Here is a 17478-nt window from a genome sequence, read left to right as displayed (position 1 = left end):
TCCTCCCAACCGACCTACCCTATACCCGGCCGACCTACCCTATACCTATCCTACCTACCCTATACCGACCTACCCTATACCCGGCCGACCTACCCTATACCCCGCCCGTCCTACCTACCCTACACCCTACCTATTATCCCTTTAATCTTGACAGAATCAATATTAGATCCGGCTAAAACTATTAAATCCTCTTGTATCTCTGCGAATACTCTACTAAAACATACAAAATACCACCGCTAGAAAGCTCTCGGAAAACGCTATCTAACGGTACTAGTTTCAACTACGCGTAAGCCGTTACGGGTGTATAACAGGCATCGCAGGCATAGGAACCGGACCTAACCGCAATCCGACCGCACCTCGCTCGCCCGTCAAAATTTTCATCGTATAGACCACCTAGCGCCCCTAAACGTATTATCGATTTAAAGCCTACTACCAAGCCACCAAGTAGGGAGACTTATAGCTTCGAACCAATCAAAGGGGGGCCTACTATAGGCCTACCCTACCCTAGATATTAAGGAGCTAAGGGGTCTTGTCGTATAACTAGTCAACCTCGTACCAAGCCCTAAATAGGGCAGGGCGTAGGACCTTGCTAATAGGCTCTTATAGGGCCTTATGACCACTATTATAGGCCCGGTTCCGAATCTATAGGAACTTATGGCCGAGGATGTCAAAAAGGGGCTTAAAGAAGCCCTTAAGGCCACCCCCCGCCCTACCTAGGCGTAGGTAGCCGCAAGGCCGTAACAGGGGGCAATAGGCCCCTAAGGAGGCCTGCCGTCGGCTAAGGCAGTGCCGTTATAGGCCTTGCGGGAGGTTACAATACGGAATGCGAGCCTACAGGAAGACCTTAAAGCCCGAACCCCGGCCGAGATAATCCAAGCAGTTAACAGGGCTTCTAGCTACCAGGGAGCCGTCGCGGCTAGGAAGCTCCTAAGCGGGGATGTAGTAGTGGTCTTCAAGGATAAGGCTATTAAGGACTAGTATTTGGTTAACAAGCGATAGGTGGCTATAGCCTTCGGAGAGAAGGCTAGGGAGGTTAGCAGGGCCTATATAGTCCTAGCTAAAGGAGTCCGGAAGGAGGAGCTATAGGGGGTCAGTGAACAAGACTTCAAGGGGGCCGTAGGCCTACACTCGATCGAAACGGTCAAGTTCCGGCTGCTAAAGAGCCTGTAAACGAAGTAGGCTACGGTACTCCTAGGCTTATAGGACCTCGAAGAGGCCCGGAAGGCCTGTAACGAGGGCGTGGTCTGGGATGCCCGGGTGCTAGACTGCGAGCCCTACTAGGATGCTCTAAAGCTAAGGCAGTGCTACAGGTGTTAGAGCTTTGGCCATACCTAGCAGTACTGCTAGCGGCCGGCCTGTTATAGCCGTTGCGGCGTAAAGGCCTACGGGGAGGGGGGGAAGACTAGGGAGGCCTAGTGCCTTACTTACTCTAACTAACTCCCTTGTAGGTATACGGCCTGTAGGGGCCCCTATATAGCCTAGTATAGGGGCTGCCCGAAGAAAGTCAAGGCCTAGGAAAGGGCTAGGGAGGCCTACTAGTATAGACCCCGAACCTTCTAACCACTAGAGTAACCATACTAGAAGGTAGCCTTCGAGTTTGGCAGCCAGCCGGAAGACGACGACCACTATCAAACCGGGGCTAAACGCCCCTATAGGAGGCCTACCCTGGCCTAATAGGCGGCTAGAAGCACCTTATTTGACGCCTGACAGACCTATATCTCCTTTCTATAACCTGGAACCCCCTCCTTCTCGCAACCGGCCGAGGGGGCAACGGTTACAGAGCTAACTACTATACCCTCGGCCTCCGCTCTAGCTACCTCGAACGTAAATTAAGATCCTTTAGTAGAACACCTAAGGTAACAAACAGGCCCTCGAGGTCCTACTAGAGGAGGCTAAATATAACCTACTAGCCATCTAAGAGCCGTAGATTAACCGATTTATAGGGTTAACATACTGCCCCTAGGCCTCGAAATACCACCTGGTTTATAAGCCTAAGGGCAAGGCGGCTATTCTAGTGGCTAAGCGCTTCCCGGTTAGCCAATGGGACTATTTAGTAGAGGAGAACTGGTATAGGGTGACCTTTCCGGCCCTAGGAGAGAGGGGGTTCGAGCTCTGGTTAGTCTATAATAACAAGGGGGAGCAGGCCCTCTTATAGGACCTGCTAGCCCTACCTTGGCTAACCTACCCCCTAGTTCTTATAGGTGACTTTAACCTCTACCACCCGGTCTAGGACCTATTTGACAGGCTTAGCCCGGGGGCTAAGGACCTCCTTAGCCTTACAGACCAGTAGGACCTCGACCTACGTACACTATACGGCCAGGTCACTAGGGCCCCCCAGGGGGACCAACGTGGCCGGCCTTCCACGATAGACCTATTCTAGGCCTCGGCCGGATTAGAAGCAACCTATAGGGATATCGCAGAACGGGGGAAATCCGACCACTACCTATAGGCCCTATACGTCTCTCTCTAGGGGACTAGTAGACCTGTACCGGCTAGCAAAGGGTAGGACTAAAAGAGCCTAGATAGGGAGGTCGCGCGGGCCGAGGCGGCCCACCTTCCGCTCTAGCTCGGTAGGTAGGTATCGGCCCCGGCTGGGCCTGTCTTCTAGGGCCCGGAGGAGCTTTTACAGGCCTTCGACAGGCTTATAGAGGCCCTCGAGGAGATAGCTACGGTCTCGGCCCTAGCAAAGAAGGCTAGTACAGGTGGCAAACGAGCTCGGTAGTAGACGAAGGAGGTTCGGGAGGCCCGGAAGAGGGCCAAGGAGGCAGAGAGGGCCTATAGGGGTACCCCAAACCCCTATACGCAGGAAGCACTTCGGCAGGCTCTATAGGACTAGGCTAAGACCATTACGGCCGTAAAGACCAAAAGCCAGAGAGCTACGTTATAGGAGGTAACTAACCAGCCGGACTTGTTATAGAGACTAGAGCGGTAGGCAAGGCTATAAAGCCACCTACCGGTCGACCCTCTAAAGTTCCCGGCCTTTAAAGGAGGGCTTATAACCTACTAGCAGAAGGCTAGAGCACTAGCCGATAAGTTCTTTCCAAACCCGGAAGTAGACCTGTCGGATATTGACGACCCGGAACTAAGCGGCCACTAGGAGCCGAAGTTCGAAGTAAGCTAGAAGGTTATAGTAGATAAAGTTAGAGCAGCACTGGCTGGAGCAGCCCCCTAGAAAGCCCCGGGGGAGGACCTCTTCTCTATAGGTCTACTAAAAGCCTATAGGCAACCGCTTTACTAGATACTAGCTATACTAGCCTCGGAGAGCCTACGGCTTGGCTGCTTCCCGGCCTAGTTTAAAAGGGCTAAGATAGTAGTCCTCTGTAAGCCTGGCAAACCCCTATAGGCCTACTTTACCCCGGGTAGCTATAGGCCTATAGCACTCTTACTAATAGTAGGTAAGGTACTAGAGGCTATAGTCGCCCGAAAGGTAACGGCCATTATAGAGGCCTATAGGCTTCTCCTAGCCGAATAGATAGGTAACTAGGAACACAGGTCTATAAAACTAGCTATTCGGCTTGTTACAGCTTAGGTCTAGGAGGCTTAGAGGTATAAGGCAGCTGCCTCCCTCCTATAGCTCGATATCTCGGGGGCTTTCGACACTGTTAACCATACCTGACTATTAGCCACTTTACGGAGCTAGGGCTTCCTAAAGTAGGTAGTAATCTAGGTCAAGGAATGGCTATGGGATAGGGTAGCTATCCTTTACTTCGATAGCTAGGAAACAGAGGATATAATAGTAAGGGCCGGGGTCCTATAGGGGTTACCCCTCTCCCCTATACTATTTATCCTCTATATAGCCTCTCTCTACTAGGCCATTTGCTAGGCCAGCCCTACGGTCAGTTTAATAGGCTTTGCCAACGATACCAACCTTCTAGCCTTTGGGAAGGCCGAGGAGGCCTGTAACGGTCAGCTATAGAGGGCCTAGAAGGCCTGCCTATAGTAGGCGAGGACCTAGGGTATAGCTTTTGCCCTAGAAAAGTGCGAACTTATCCACTTTAACAGGGGTCGGAAACAGTGGTCGCGGCCGCTAGAGCTCTTATAGCCTAGAGGGGGTACTACCACTATAGCCTCTTCGAAGTCAGCCAGATTCCTCGGGGTCTGGCTAGACTAGAGGCTATAGTAAGGCCCCTACTATACGAAGGTAGCCAAGAAGCTAGAAACCTAGGAGTTTGCCCTGACCAGGCTGGCCGCGAAGACCTAGGGTCCTAGCCTTCTATAGGCCTACGAGGTCTATACTAAGTGTATTCGTAGCGCCCTAGCTTATAGGGCTTAAACTTCTATAAGCCTACCAAGCCCGGGGGCAAGCTAGAGGGCCCTGCTAGGGAACTATCGAAGGCCTAATATAGGGCCCTTTAAGTGGTTACTAGGGCCTATAAGGCTACCCCTATCCGGTACCTCGAAATAGAAGCCTAGGTACCGCCCCTCGACCTTTACCTTAATAAGAGGCTAGCCAACTTCGAAGCCAAACTCGACTAGCCACTTCTATAAACCGGGGCAGGCCCAGGGGCTCCCTAGGTCCCTATAAGGGCCCTTATCTAACAGGCCTATAATAGGCTAAGCCAGAGGTTCCGGAAGAGAAGGGCTAGGGCAAGGGGCTAGGAGCCGAAGCCTATAGCCCTAGAGGTAGCAAGGTCGATAATCCGGCAGTAGGTTTAGGAGGGCTATAGAGGGGGTCCACCCCCTCTATAGACCCTACGGAGGAGGCCACGGGCTATAGAACTAGCCACGGCGGCTAGCTAGAGCAGCCATTAGAGGGCCGACTAAGCCGGCAGGAGGATATAGCGCGTATCAGACAAGGACCCCCTACGCCTAGTTTTTACAGGGGAAGTGTTATAGGCCCGGGCTATACCTAGGCTAGACAATGCCTAGGCTTTACCTAGGCACGGGAATGGACCTACCCCGCCCTACCTATACACGTCCTACAGGTCCGTAGAGCGTTCGTTGCTCGTTTATAACTCGTCTAGTAGACACGCGGCCAAGGCCCGGTTAGGGCCCGACCTGGAGCCTAATCGGGCCCTACCTAGGTCATATATATATATATTGGTTAAAAGGCACTCCTCCGTACAACTCTTATATTTTTCCTCTTTTTCCTCCCTAAGGTAGTCGAATAAAACATTATATACTTATCTATAGATGCTATAAGGCTAGTATATTACATTTTAACTATCTTCCTTACCGGTAGTAACTCCCTAAGGGGAGTTATTGATAACGTAGTCATGGCGGATTCGGGAGTATACAGGCCCTTAGGCTTAGTAGAATTATAGGAGCTTGTCTGCTCCCTTTAAGCAGTAGTGGAACAGTAGAATGTCACGATCGACTCCCTCCGGGCATCCTAAACCTAACCTGTCCCGACCCCTAAGTTGGCTAGGGTGCCCCTTAGAGCTTAATGGCCGTAGCGGAAGCGTCTCCTAACCGGACAACCTTTCGACGGCAAAAAGGAACTCTTCGTAGTATAGAAGAGTACGATAGAACACGTCCTTATAGCTGACAGAGATTTTATCGGCTCTAATTATAACTAATAGGTCTTTATCTAGGGAAACCTTACATACTAGGTATAGACCTAAGTTATGGCCTATTATAAATCTGTAGGCCTAAAAGTTGGTTATGACCTGACTTGGTTCCTCTAATATCTTGAGAGTATCTTCTCTAACCCTTATAAGAAGACGGTAGCCTTATTGGAACTAGAATTCTTATAATAGAGAGACGACGAACTATTTACTACCTTTATTATTTAGTTTGAGGCCAAGCTATCGAAGGTAGATAGCCTTGTTTAGAGTGACGAGTTATGCCTAATTAAATTATAATAATGCCTCTCTCCGAAACTTAAATATATAATGGTCGGACAAGGAATTCCCTAAGATAATTATATAATAGTAGTTAAGAAATATCATAAGATTATTATAGATCTTAAGGCTCTCTACCTTAATAATAAATATTAGTAGATATAAGGTTAGTAGGTAGTACTTAAACTATAGAGAGAGAAGGATATAAAAGGAGATATACTAATAATCGGAATTAACTTGTTATATACTAACCTATAGAGAAAGGGACCTAACAAGGATAAGGTAGGAAAACGTAGGGGTAACGCCTTATAGGTAAGATAGGTTAGCCTAGAAGTATATATAGCCTAATAGGTAGCTAAAGTATATATCTAGTATAGGTAGAAAGGTTACTTTATTACTAAGTATAACTTTACCCCTACCTTAAGGCTAATATAGTAGAACTAGTTAAAAACCGATATTAATACCTTAGAGGCTAAGGAATAGAAGGAAGACGACGACCTATCTAACGAAGAAGACAAGGAGTAAGGAAAAGAGTAGCCCCTAAGTAAAGTCTCGTAAGGGGGCTAGAAGACTATAACTACCTAGAAGACGAGTTTATAGAGATTAGTAAAAGAATAGATAGACCTCCTTTTCTTATTTCAATCTTCCTTAACTTTACTAGCTTTATAAATGCTTAAGTAGATAGTAGATATTCTAGCTATAGCGTTATTAATAAGAGAATATACTAAAAGCTTAGAATCAAGTAGATTAGTTTATCTACTATACGTACCCTTAGGACTATAACTAGGTTATAACTGGACCGGAAGATTACTTAGATAGCCTGTATTATAATAGATATCGATAGCTAGGAGAGCTAGGCTACGTTCTATATAGTCTTAGGACTTATATATAATATTATATTAGGCCTCCTATAGATAGAATACTAGGAAGTTACATTGGATATATATATAGGTGTTCTTAAGATTAATATATAACTAGGACTACTTATCTATAAGATCTCTTTATAACTAAGATAGATAGGAATCTCTTAAATTATAGGTATAGTCTTTATAGGTATAATATAGAAGGTATAGAAAAAGAAGACTTCTGATACCTTCCTAATTACTAGTATCTAGGAAATGATAACTATCTTAGAGTTAAGACGCCAATTTGATAGAAATAATATAAAAAACAAGGGCTCCTGGCTTAAGTCTAGTATAAAGTTAGAAGTTACCTTACTAGACGAACTTTATAACTTTGCCGACCTCTTTAACAAGGAGAAAGCTAGTAGACTTCCCCTATATTATAATATAGCTAATTACTATATTAAGTTAAAAGAGAGTCTAGATAAGAAGATTCCTAAGCTCCTATAGGGGCCCCTCTATAATATACTATAAGATTATTTATTAAAAGTCCGAAAGCAAGTCGTTAACTTGCTAGATAAGGGATAGATCCGAGCTAGCTCCTCTTCGGCCGCTACCCCCATCCTCCTAGTAAAGAAAGCAGACAAAGGATAGAGGTTCTATATTAACTATTAGGCGTTAAATAAGATTATAAAGCAAGATCGGTACCCCCTTCTACTTATTAAGGAGATACTTTGCTCCCTAGCTAGAGCTAAGTAGTTTATAAAGCTTAATGTCTAGGCGGCCTTTTACTATATCTAGATCGTAGAGGGCTATAAATATTTAATAGTATTCTAGACCTGGTTTAGCCTCTTTAAGTAGCTTATCTACCCCTTTAGACTAGTAAGCGTACCTATAACTTTCTAATAATATATTAATAATGCTCTTAGCCTAATACTTAAAGACTTTGTAATGGTATACCTTAATAATATCTTAGTCTATACGTTAGGTAGTAGGAAAGATTATATAAGGTAGGTAAGGGATATACTCTAAAGGCTATAGAAAGCAGGACTTGTACTAGATCTTAAGGAGTACGTATTTACTATAAAAGAAGTTAAATACCTTAGCTATATTATGAAGGTAGGGGCTTGGGTTTGCCTAGACCCTGAAAAGCTAGCTACTATCTATAAATAGGAGGCACTATATAAGGTTTAGGGAGTACGGAGTTTCCTAGGGTTTGTAAACTTCTACCAAGACTTTATCCCTAACTTCTCCAAGTTAACCGTACCTTTGATATAGTTAACTCGTAAGAACACCCCATTTTAGTAAGGGACTAAGGAATAAGAGGCCTTTAAAGCTCTTAAGATAGCTTTTATATCGGAACCTGTTCTAGTATAATAGGATCTTAAATAGGAGATAGTACTTAAGGTAGACTGCTCTAGGATGGCTTTAGGAGGGTGCTTATCCTAACGAGGAGAAGACAGGGTCCTATATCCTATAGCCTACTATTCTATAAAACTGTCCCTAGCCGAATAGAACTATATAATCCATAATAAGAAACTACTTACGATTATCTTATATCTAAAGGCCTAGTTAGCTAAGCTCTATAGTATTACTGCCCCTTTTTAGATCCTAACTGACTATAAAAACCTTAAATACTTCTCTTAACCTCGTTTAATTAGTAAATGGCAAGCTTAATGGGCTAAAATACTCTCCCTCTTTAACTTTAAACTTTGTTACTAACTAGGATTATAAGCTTCTTATCCTAATACCTTGTCCTACGATAAACAAAACCATCCTAAGAATATATAGTATATAGTATAACTCCTCCCTATTATTTAGATGGATATAACTAATACCTTGTCATTACCTAAAATATACTACCTACTAAAGGGAAGTACTATTTTTGTAGATATATAGCTTATAGCCTTATAGGACAAGGGAGTTATTAAGGACAAATATTATATATATTAGCTCTAAGCTATCTAAGATAGGGCCCGAAAATTTCTAAAGGAGGCGAATATAATATAGATCTAGATTACAGATTGCTCCCTTAATATATAAGGTACCCTTTTATTCTAGGGTAGACTTTAGCTTCCTATATAGGAGTTACTTATGACTACTATTCTTTAATATATCTATAACTCCCCTATATTAGGCTACCTAAGAAGGAACAGGTTATTTAAAATACTCTAATAGGACTACCATTAGGACTTTATATCCCTAGACACGAAGAGATTTACAAGGAACTATTATACGTATTGAAAGGCTAAGGTTTTACGTTAACTATAATAAGGACTCCTCTAGCCCCTACCTATCGCTAACCGCTTTTAGAAACAGATTTCTATTGATTTTATAGTCGATCTCCCTATATAAGATGAGAATTTACCCTGGTACCTTATAATAATTACCGACTGGTTGTCAAAGTACATCTAGCTCGAAGCTATATCCTTAATAGGAGCCGAGGCGTATATACTTTGGTTCTAGGATATATGGTAGCGGTTTTACGGATTTCCGATATAAATTATCACTAATCGCGGTTTGGACTAGCTTAGCTAGTTTTAGACTACTCTCTATAAGACTATTAGGATCGAGTAGCTATTATTAATAGCTTATTATCTATAGATAGATAGAGGTATAGAACGTGTAAATTAGGAGGTATAGATTATCTTATAGATTATAGTTTCCTTTGCTTAGTACGATTAGCCTAAATATCTACCTATATACTAGTTTGTGATTAATAATCGTAACTTGATGGTGACTAGGATAAGCGCAAGCTACCTCTTCTATAGTTATAATATAAGCCTAATATAGTTTACCGACCTGCTAGACGCTCTTACCTTGACCTTATAAGGAAGAGCTATTAATTTCTTATATTATCTAAGAGAAGGTATAGAATAGACCTAGGCCGCTATCGTATATATATAATAGTGCTAGTAAGAAAACGTTAATCGTTTTTAATACCTAGCTAAGAGATTTAAAGTAAGGGACGAAGTATAGCTATCCTTATATAATATTAAAATTAACTACTTTAGCTATAAACTTAACTAGGTTAACGCTAAGTATGAAGTAATTATAGTACCGATACTATTAATAGTAACTCTAAATGTTCTCTATAGCCTTTACCCTACCTTTTATATTGACCTTATTAAATATACTATATCCGACCTACTACCTTTATAACGTATATTAGATTTCTAACCAGACCTAGTATTAGAACTCTCCTAGGAGGGACTACTATAGGAAGAATACAAAGTAAAAGCGATCCTTATAGCTAGGAACGCAAAGGGAAGAGGAAATCGATATAATATACTAGTAAAATAGAAAGGATATAATACCCTAACTTAGGAACCATTAGAAAATCTAGAAAATACTAAGGCACTTAACGTGTTTAAGCAGGAGTAAGGAGACATATATTACTATGACAGACTAGTTATAAATAGGAGGTAAGGGAGAGTATAAAAGCAAAAAATATAAATTTTTCATATAGGCAGGCGAACGAGTGGTAGGTACGTTACGGTCGTATTACAGACACGTTATAACCGCGTTACGGACGTACCTATAGAGATAGTCTAATTATAAAAATAAAAACAAATATACTAACTAGCATATAATATACTTACTTTATAATTTTCTCCTCCTTATCCTCCCTCTCTAAAATAATAGTTATAGCGGCGAGGGTAGGGTTATTATAGTTATAGACTAGGCACGCCGTGCATTTAGTAGGCAAGGAAGAGCGGCAGGCGTAGGAACGGCCAAAGTCGATTAGCACGGGTACGGGGCGTATAGAGGCGCTCGAGCGGGCGTAGGAGGCGGGCGATAGGGTACCTAGGACGTAGGCGACGAGGGTAGCATTGGTATCGACTAAAGTCGACATGTTCTCGTTCGTATACTATATCTGGTATAGTATACTGTTATTCTACACTATAGCGCGGTATATAAGCTGCCTAGCAGCTTGTAAGGTAGGGTTAGGGCTAGTAGTAGGCTAGACAATGTTACCGTAGTAGGTAGGGGTATTAGGGGTAGCGGTAGTAGTAATTAGGGCAAAGTCGTTACTAGAACGACAAGAAATTACGGCCTAGGCAGGGGCGAAGGCGGCCTATCTAGGTAAGTGGTTAGACTAGGTAGCCTTAAAGAGTATAGAGAACGAATGTACTAGTGTGGAGAACTTAGGCATTAGGACGGCGCGACGGGCGCCCTAGTTAGTAGTCTTGTAGTAGGTAGGGGAGGCAAGGGTAGTACTAGTATTATAATAACCTATAATTTTCTTAATGCCTATATATAGGTAGGGGTTATTAGCCTAGAGCTATAGATCCTAAATATAACTCTTATAGCTCTTATAGTACATTATATAGGAAGCGCCCTAACCTTAGATATATTTGACCTTATTACCTCTTAGAAGTTAGTTAATATACGGTAGGTAATATTATTACTTCTCCAGCTATAGTTTAAACTCCTTATTAAGAGAGTTACCCTTAATAGCGTATCTATTGAAGGAGAGGTTAGCATTCTTATACTATAAAATAAGGAGTTAGTCTATACCTAGTATATATATATAATAGTTTAAAAAAAATTAGTATAGGAAAGGGAAAATTTATATAGCAATCTTTATTCTTATTACTACTAGGATAATAACTACTATTACTATTACTAAGTAAACTAGTTATTATTATTATTATTAGTCCTATACCGTTATGCTAATAAGCATGCTAGAGCCTTTCTAGTTATATATAAAGGAAACTGTACCTAATAGGCTAGATAAAAACCTCTATCCTTCCATTAATGCCTGATCTAGAATACTAATACGCTACAAAGAAAAGGAGAAGTGGCTAGAATGGCCCTAAAGAGGCCTTCCTTCCTGGTCTAGCCTTCTTGTAAGGCGGTATTCCGGGAGCCTCCCTAGGTCCATTAGCCACTATAGAACCCTCCTTGCCAAACGATGGTTACGGGCCCCTATACCCCGCAAAACGAGGTCTAGGTCCCTTTACAACCGTATTTCCTAGGATTCCTACGTTCGGCTTCTTGGTGGGTTTAGGTACCAAACAACTAGGTGCTCGACAGTCTCCCTCCCCTGGCCATAGGCATAGTAAGGGGTACTAACCCCCGGGACTTGAACCCTAAACAGGAAGTCACGGAGGCCGATAGCCCCTGTACAGGCCTATACTAGTAGGGAGCTCTAGGCCTTCGTTAGGCCCTAGTGCCTTTATAGGCCTTCCCTTATAAAAACCAGGCGGGGGGGGTCCTTGTCCGACACGCGCCATATCCTCCTGCCGGCTTGGTCGGCCCTCTAGCGGTTGCTCTAGCTAGCCACTACGGCTAGTTCTGTAGCCCGTAGCCTTCTTTATAGGGTCTGAAGGAGGGGTTGACCCCCCCTATAGCCCTCCTGAACCTACTATCGGACTGTCGACCTTGTTACCTCGAGGGCTATAGGCCTTAGCTCCTAGCCCCTTGCCCTAGCCCTTCTCTTCTAGAACCTCTGGTTTAGCCTATTACAGGCCTGCTAGATAAGAGCCCTTGTAGGGACCCGGGAGGCCCCTAGGCCTGCCCCGGTCTATAGGAGTGGCTGGTCGAGTTTGGCTTCGAAGTCGGCTAGCCTCTTATTAAGATAGAGGTCGAGAGGCGGCACCTAAGCTTCCGTTTCGAGGCACTAGATAGGGGTGGCCTTATAGGCCCTAGTAACTACTCGAAGGGCCCTATATTAGGCCTTTAATAGTTCCTTAGCAGGGTCTTCCGGCTTGCCCCCTGGCTTGGTAGGCTTATGGAAGTTCGAGGCCCCGTAAGCTAGGGCGCTACGGATATACTTAGGATAGACCTCTCGGGCCCGTAGAAGGCCAGGGCCCTAGGTCTTCGTAGCGAGCCTGGTTAGGGCAAACTCCTAAGTTTCTAGCTTCTTAACCACCTTTGCGTAGTAAGGGCCCCACTATAGCTTCTAGTCTAGCCAGACCCTAAGGAATCTGGCCGACTTCGACGGGGCTATAGTAGTAGTACCCCCTCTAGGCTATAGGAGCTCTAGCGGTCGCGACCACTGTTTCCGGCCCCTGTTGAAGTGGATGAGCTCGCACTTTTCCGGGGCAAAAGCCATACCCCAGGTCCTTGCCCACTGAAGGCAAGCCTTCCAGGCCCTCTGTAGCTAACCGTTGTAGGCCTCCTTAGCCCTCCCGAAGGCTAGGAGGTTAGTATCGTCGGCGAAGTCTATCAAACTGACCGCGGGGCTGGCCTAGTAAATGGCCTGGTAGAGGGAGGCTATATAGAGGGTAAACAGTATAGGGGAGAGGGGTAACCCCTATAGGACCCCAGCCCTTACTGCTATACCCTCCGTTTCCTAGCCATCGAAGTAAAGGATAGCCACCCTATCTTGTAGCCACTCCCTAACCTAGACCACTACCTACTTTAGGAAGCCCTAGCTCCGTAAAGTGGCTAATAGCTAGGTATAGTTAACAGTATCGAAAGCCCCTAAGATATCGAGCTGTAGGAGGGAGGCGGCCGCCTTATGCCTCTAAGCCTCCTAGACCTGAGCCGTAACAAGCCGAATGGCTAGTTCTGTAGACCTATGTTCCCGGTTACCTATTTGTTCGGCCGGGAGAAGCCTGTAGGCCTCTATAACGGCCGTTACCTTCCGGGCGACTATAGCCTCTAGTACTTTGCCCATTATTAGTAAGAGCGCTATAGGCCTATAGCTACCTAGGGTAAAGTAGGCTTGTAGGGGTTTGCCGGGCTTACAGAGGACCACTGTCTTGGCCCTTTTGAACCGGGCCGGAAAGTAGCTAAGCTATAGGCTCTCTAAGGCTAGTTTTGCTAGTATCTGGTAGAGCGTCTGCCTATAGATCTTTAATAGACCTATAGGGAGGAGGTCCTCCCCTAAAGCTTTCTATAGGGCCGCCCTAGCTAGTACTACCTTAACTTCGCCTACCGTAACCTCTTGGCTTATTTCGAACTTCGGCTCCTAGTAGTCGTTCAGATCCAGGTCGTTAATATCTGATAGGTGTACTTCTAGGTTCGGAAAGAACTTATCGGCTAGTACTCTAGCCTTCTATTAGTAGGTTATAAGCCCTCCTTCGAAGGCTAGGAGCTTTAGAAGGTCAACTAGTAGGTGGCTTTATAGCCTTGCCTACCGCTCTAGTCTCTATAACAGGTCCGGCTAGTTAGTTACCTCCTATAATGTAGCTCTCTAGCTTTTGGTCTTCGCGGCCGTAATGGTCTTAGCCTAGTCCTATAGGGCCTGCCGAAGTACTTCCTGCGTATAGGGGTTTAGGGTACCCCTATAGGCCCTCTCTGCCTCCTTAGCCCTCTTCTGGGCCTCCTGAACCTCCTTTGTCCACCACCGAGCTCGTTTGCCACCTGTACTAGCCTTCTTTGCTAGGGCCGAGACCGTAGCTATCTCCTCGAGGGCCTCTATAAGCCTGTCGAAGGCCTATAGAAGCTCCTCCGGGCCCCGGAAGACAGGCCCGGCCGGGGCCAATACTTACCTACCAAGCCGGAGTAGGAGGTAGGCCGCCTCGGCCCGTATAACCTCCTCGTCTAGGCTCTTTTAGTCCTACCCTTTACTAGCCGGTATAGGCCTATTGGTCCCCTAGAGGGAGACATTTAGGGCCTGTAGGTAGTGGTCGGATTTCCTACGTTCCGCAATATCCCTATAGGTCGCTTCCAGCCCGGCCAAGGCCTAGAATAGGTCTATCGTAGAAGGCCGGCCACGTTAGTCCCCCTAGGGGGCCCTGGTGACCTAGCCGTAGGGCGTACGTAGGTCGAGGTCTTACTAGTCTACGAGGCTAAGGAGGTCCCTGGCCCCTAGGCTAAGCCTGTTAAATAGGTCCTAGACCGGGTGGTAGAGGTTGAAGTTACCTATAAGAACTAGGGGGTAGGTTGGCCAAGGTAGGGCTAGTAGGTCCTATAAGAGGGCCTGCTCCCCTTTATTATTATAGACTAACTAGAGCTCGAACCCCCTTTCTCCTAGGGCCGGAAAGGTTACCTTACACTAGTTCTCCTCTGCCGAATAGTCCTACTAGCTAACCGGGAAGCGCTTAGCCACTAGAATAGCCGCCTTGCCCTTAGGCTTGTAAACTAGGTAGTATTTCGAAGCCCGGGGGCAGTATATTAACCTTATAAACCGGTTGATCTACGGTTCTTAGATGGCTAATAGGTTGTATTTAGCCTCCTCTAGTAGGACCTCGAGGGCCTATTTATTACCTTAGGTATTCCACTAAAGGATCTTAATTTGCATTCGAGGTAGCTAGAGCGGAGGCCGAGGGTATAGTAGTTAGCTCTGTAACCGTTGCCCCCTCGGCCGGTTGCGAGAAGGAGGGGGTTCCAGGTTATAGAAAGGAGATATAGGTCTGTCAGGCGTCAAATAAGGTGCTTCTAGCCGCCTATTAGGCCAGGGTAGGCCTCCTATAGGGGCGTTTAGCCCCGGTTTGATAGTGGTCGTCATCTTCCGGCTAGTTACTAAACTCGAAGGCTACCCTCTAGTATAGTTGCTCTAGTGGTTAGAAGGTTCGGGGTCTATACTAGTAGGCCTCCCTAGCCCTTTCCTAGGCCTTGACTTTCTTCGGGCAGCCCCTATGCCAGGCTATATAAGGGCCCCTACAGGCCGTATACCTATAAGGGAGTTAGTTAGAGTAGGTAGGGCACTAGGCCTCCCTAGCCTTCCCCCCCTCCCTATAGGCCTTTACGCTATAATGGCTATAATAGGCCGGCCGCTAGTAGTACCGCTAGGTGTGGCTAAAGCTCTAACACCTATAGCACTACTTCGGCTCTAGGGCATCCTAATAGGGCTTGTAGTCTAGCACCTAGGCATCCTAGACCACGCCCTTGTCATAGGCCTTCCGGGCCTCTTCGAGGTCCTATAGGCCTAGGAGTACCATGGCCTACTTCCTCTACGGGCTCTTTAGTAGCCGGAACTTGACCGTTTTGATCGAGCGTAGGCCTACGGCCCCTATAAAGTCTTGTTCGCTAACCCCCTATAGCTCCTCCTTCCGGACTCCTTTAGCTAGGACTATATAGGCCCTGCTAACCTCCCTAGCCTCCTCTCCGAAGGCTATAGCTACCTATCGCTTGTTAACCAAATACTAGTCCTTAATAGCCTTGTCCTTAAAGACCACTACTATATCCCTGCTTAGGAGCTTCCTAGCCGTAACGGCTCCCTAGCGGCTAGAAGCCCTATTAATTGCTTAGACTATCTTGGCCGGGGTTCGGGCTTTAAGGTCCTCCCGTAGGCTTACGTTCCGTATCGTGACCTCCCGCGAGGCCTGTAACGGCACCGCCTTGGCCGATGGTAGGCCTCCCTAGGGGCCTGTTGCCCCCTATTACGAGCCTACGGCCACCTATGCCTAGGTAGGGCGGGGGGTAGCCTTAAGGGCTTCTTTAAGCCCCTTTCTAACTTCCTCGGCCACAAGTTCCTATAGGTTTGGAACTAGGCCTATAATAGTAGTCATAAGGCCTTGTAAGAGCCTATTAGCGAGGTTCTATGCCTTGCCCTGTTTAGGGCTTAGCATAAGGTCGACCAGTTACGCGACAAGACCCCTTAGTTCCTTAATATCCGGGGTAGGGTAGGCCTATAGTAGGCCCCCCTTTGATTAGTTCGAAGCTATAGGCCTCCCTACTTGGTGGCTTAGCAGTAGGCTTTAAATTAACGTTACGTTCAGGGGCTCTAGGTAGTCTATGCGGTAAAAATTTTGATAGGTATACAAGGTACGGTCGGATTATAGTTAGGTCTAGTTCTAACGCTTATAATGCCTATTATATACCTGTAATGGCTCGCGCGCGGTTGAAAGTAGTACCGTTAGATAGCGTTTTTCGAGAGCTTTCTAACGATAGTAGTTTCGTAAGTTTTAGTAAGGTATTCGCAAAGATACAAGAGAGCCTTAATATTAATACCTTAGAGGCTCTAAGTAAACTAGTAGCTATTAATATACTAGACAGATACTAATTAAAAAAAAACTTAAAGGTATAATAAGGGTATAGGTAGCAAGTATGTTACAGCATTTGGCTGTCTGTGGGTCAGATCCGACTGACCCACCAACAGGGATAACGAGCCAGGGTGTTGACATGTATTTAGATAGCATCTCTGAGTGCCTCTGGCACTTAGAACAATCAACGCTTTATCACCTACTTCTGCAGACCGTAACAGTTGGTCCAGGAGTGCCGCCCACGGCGCGAATACCGCTGTGGTGTCGTACCTTTGCAGCCTCTCTGAGCTGTACTGATTGCAGCCACCGAGCTGTAGCAAAGTATAGTTATAGGAGGTAGGGGTAGTTAGAAGGTATAGAGGAAGAGGAGAGTTAGTTACAAGAGAGAGAATTAGGAGGAAGAGGGAAGAGGAGGAGGTATTTATAGGCGTTAAGGGAAGGGCAGTAAGGGAGTACATAAGACCTAGGCAACCTACTTATTACACGTAGAACTTACTACTACGCGTATAGGTCGCGTTGTTCTAATAACAAAGGGAAGGAGCTTAGCTTTCATCCGAACTCGAATAGCTGCCTATTTACGCTCGACACGCCATTATATATATAGGTTACATTGTTATAGCGATAAAGGAAGGAAGGCACGGGACCTGTTCACGGGACTAATATAGGGGTAGGATATAGGATAGGTCGGCCTAGCAACTACGAAAAGAGAAGGGGGGGGTATATTATAGGCCTGGGCTATACCTAGGCTAGACAATGCCTAGGCTTTACCTAGGCATAGGAATAGACCTACCCTGCCCTACCTATGTACGCCCTATAGGTCTGTAGAGCGTTCGTTGCTCGTTTGTAACTCGTCTGGTGGATATACGGCCAAGGCCTGGTTAGGGCCCGACCTAGAGCCTAACCGGGCCCTACCTAGGTTATATACGTATATATTGGTTAAAAGGTACTCCTTTGTATAACTCTTGTATTTTT

The sequence above is a fragment of the Thermothelomyces thermophilus genome, chromosome 7 (genome assembly GCF_000226095.1).
Source record: "Thermothelomyces thermophilus ATCC 42464 chromosome 7, complete sequence".
Classification (NCBI taxonomy): domain Eukaryota; kingdom Fungi; phylum Ascomycota; class Sordariomycetes; order Sordariales; family Chaetomiaceae; genus Thermothelomyces; species Thermothelomyces thermophilus.
The sequence above is the reverse complement of the archived record's forward strand: the minus strand, read 5'-3'. Positions refer to the sequence as shown.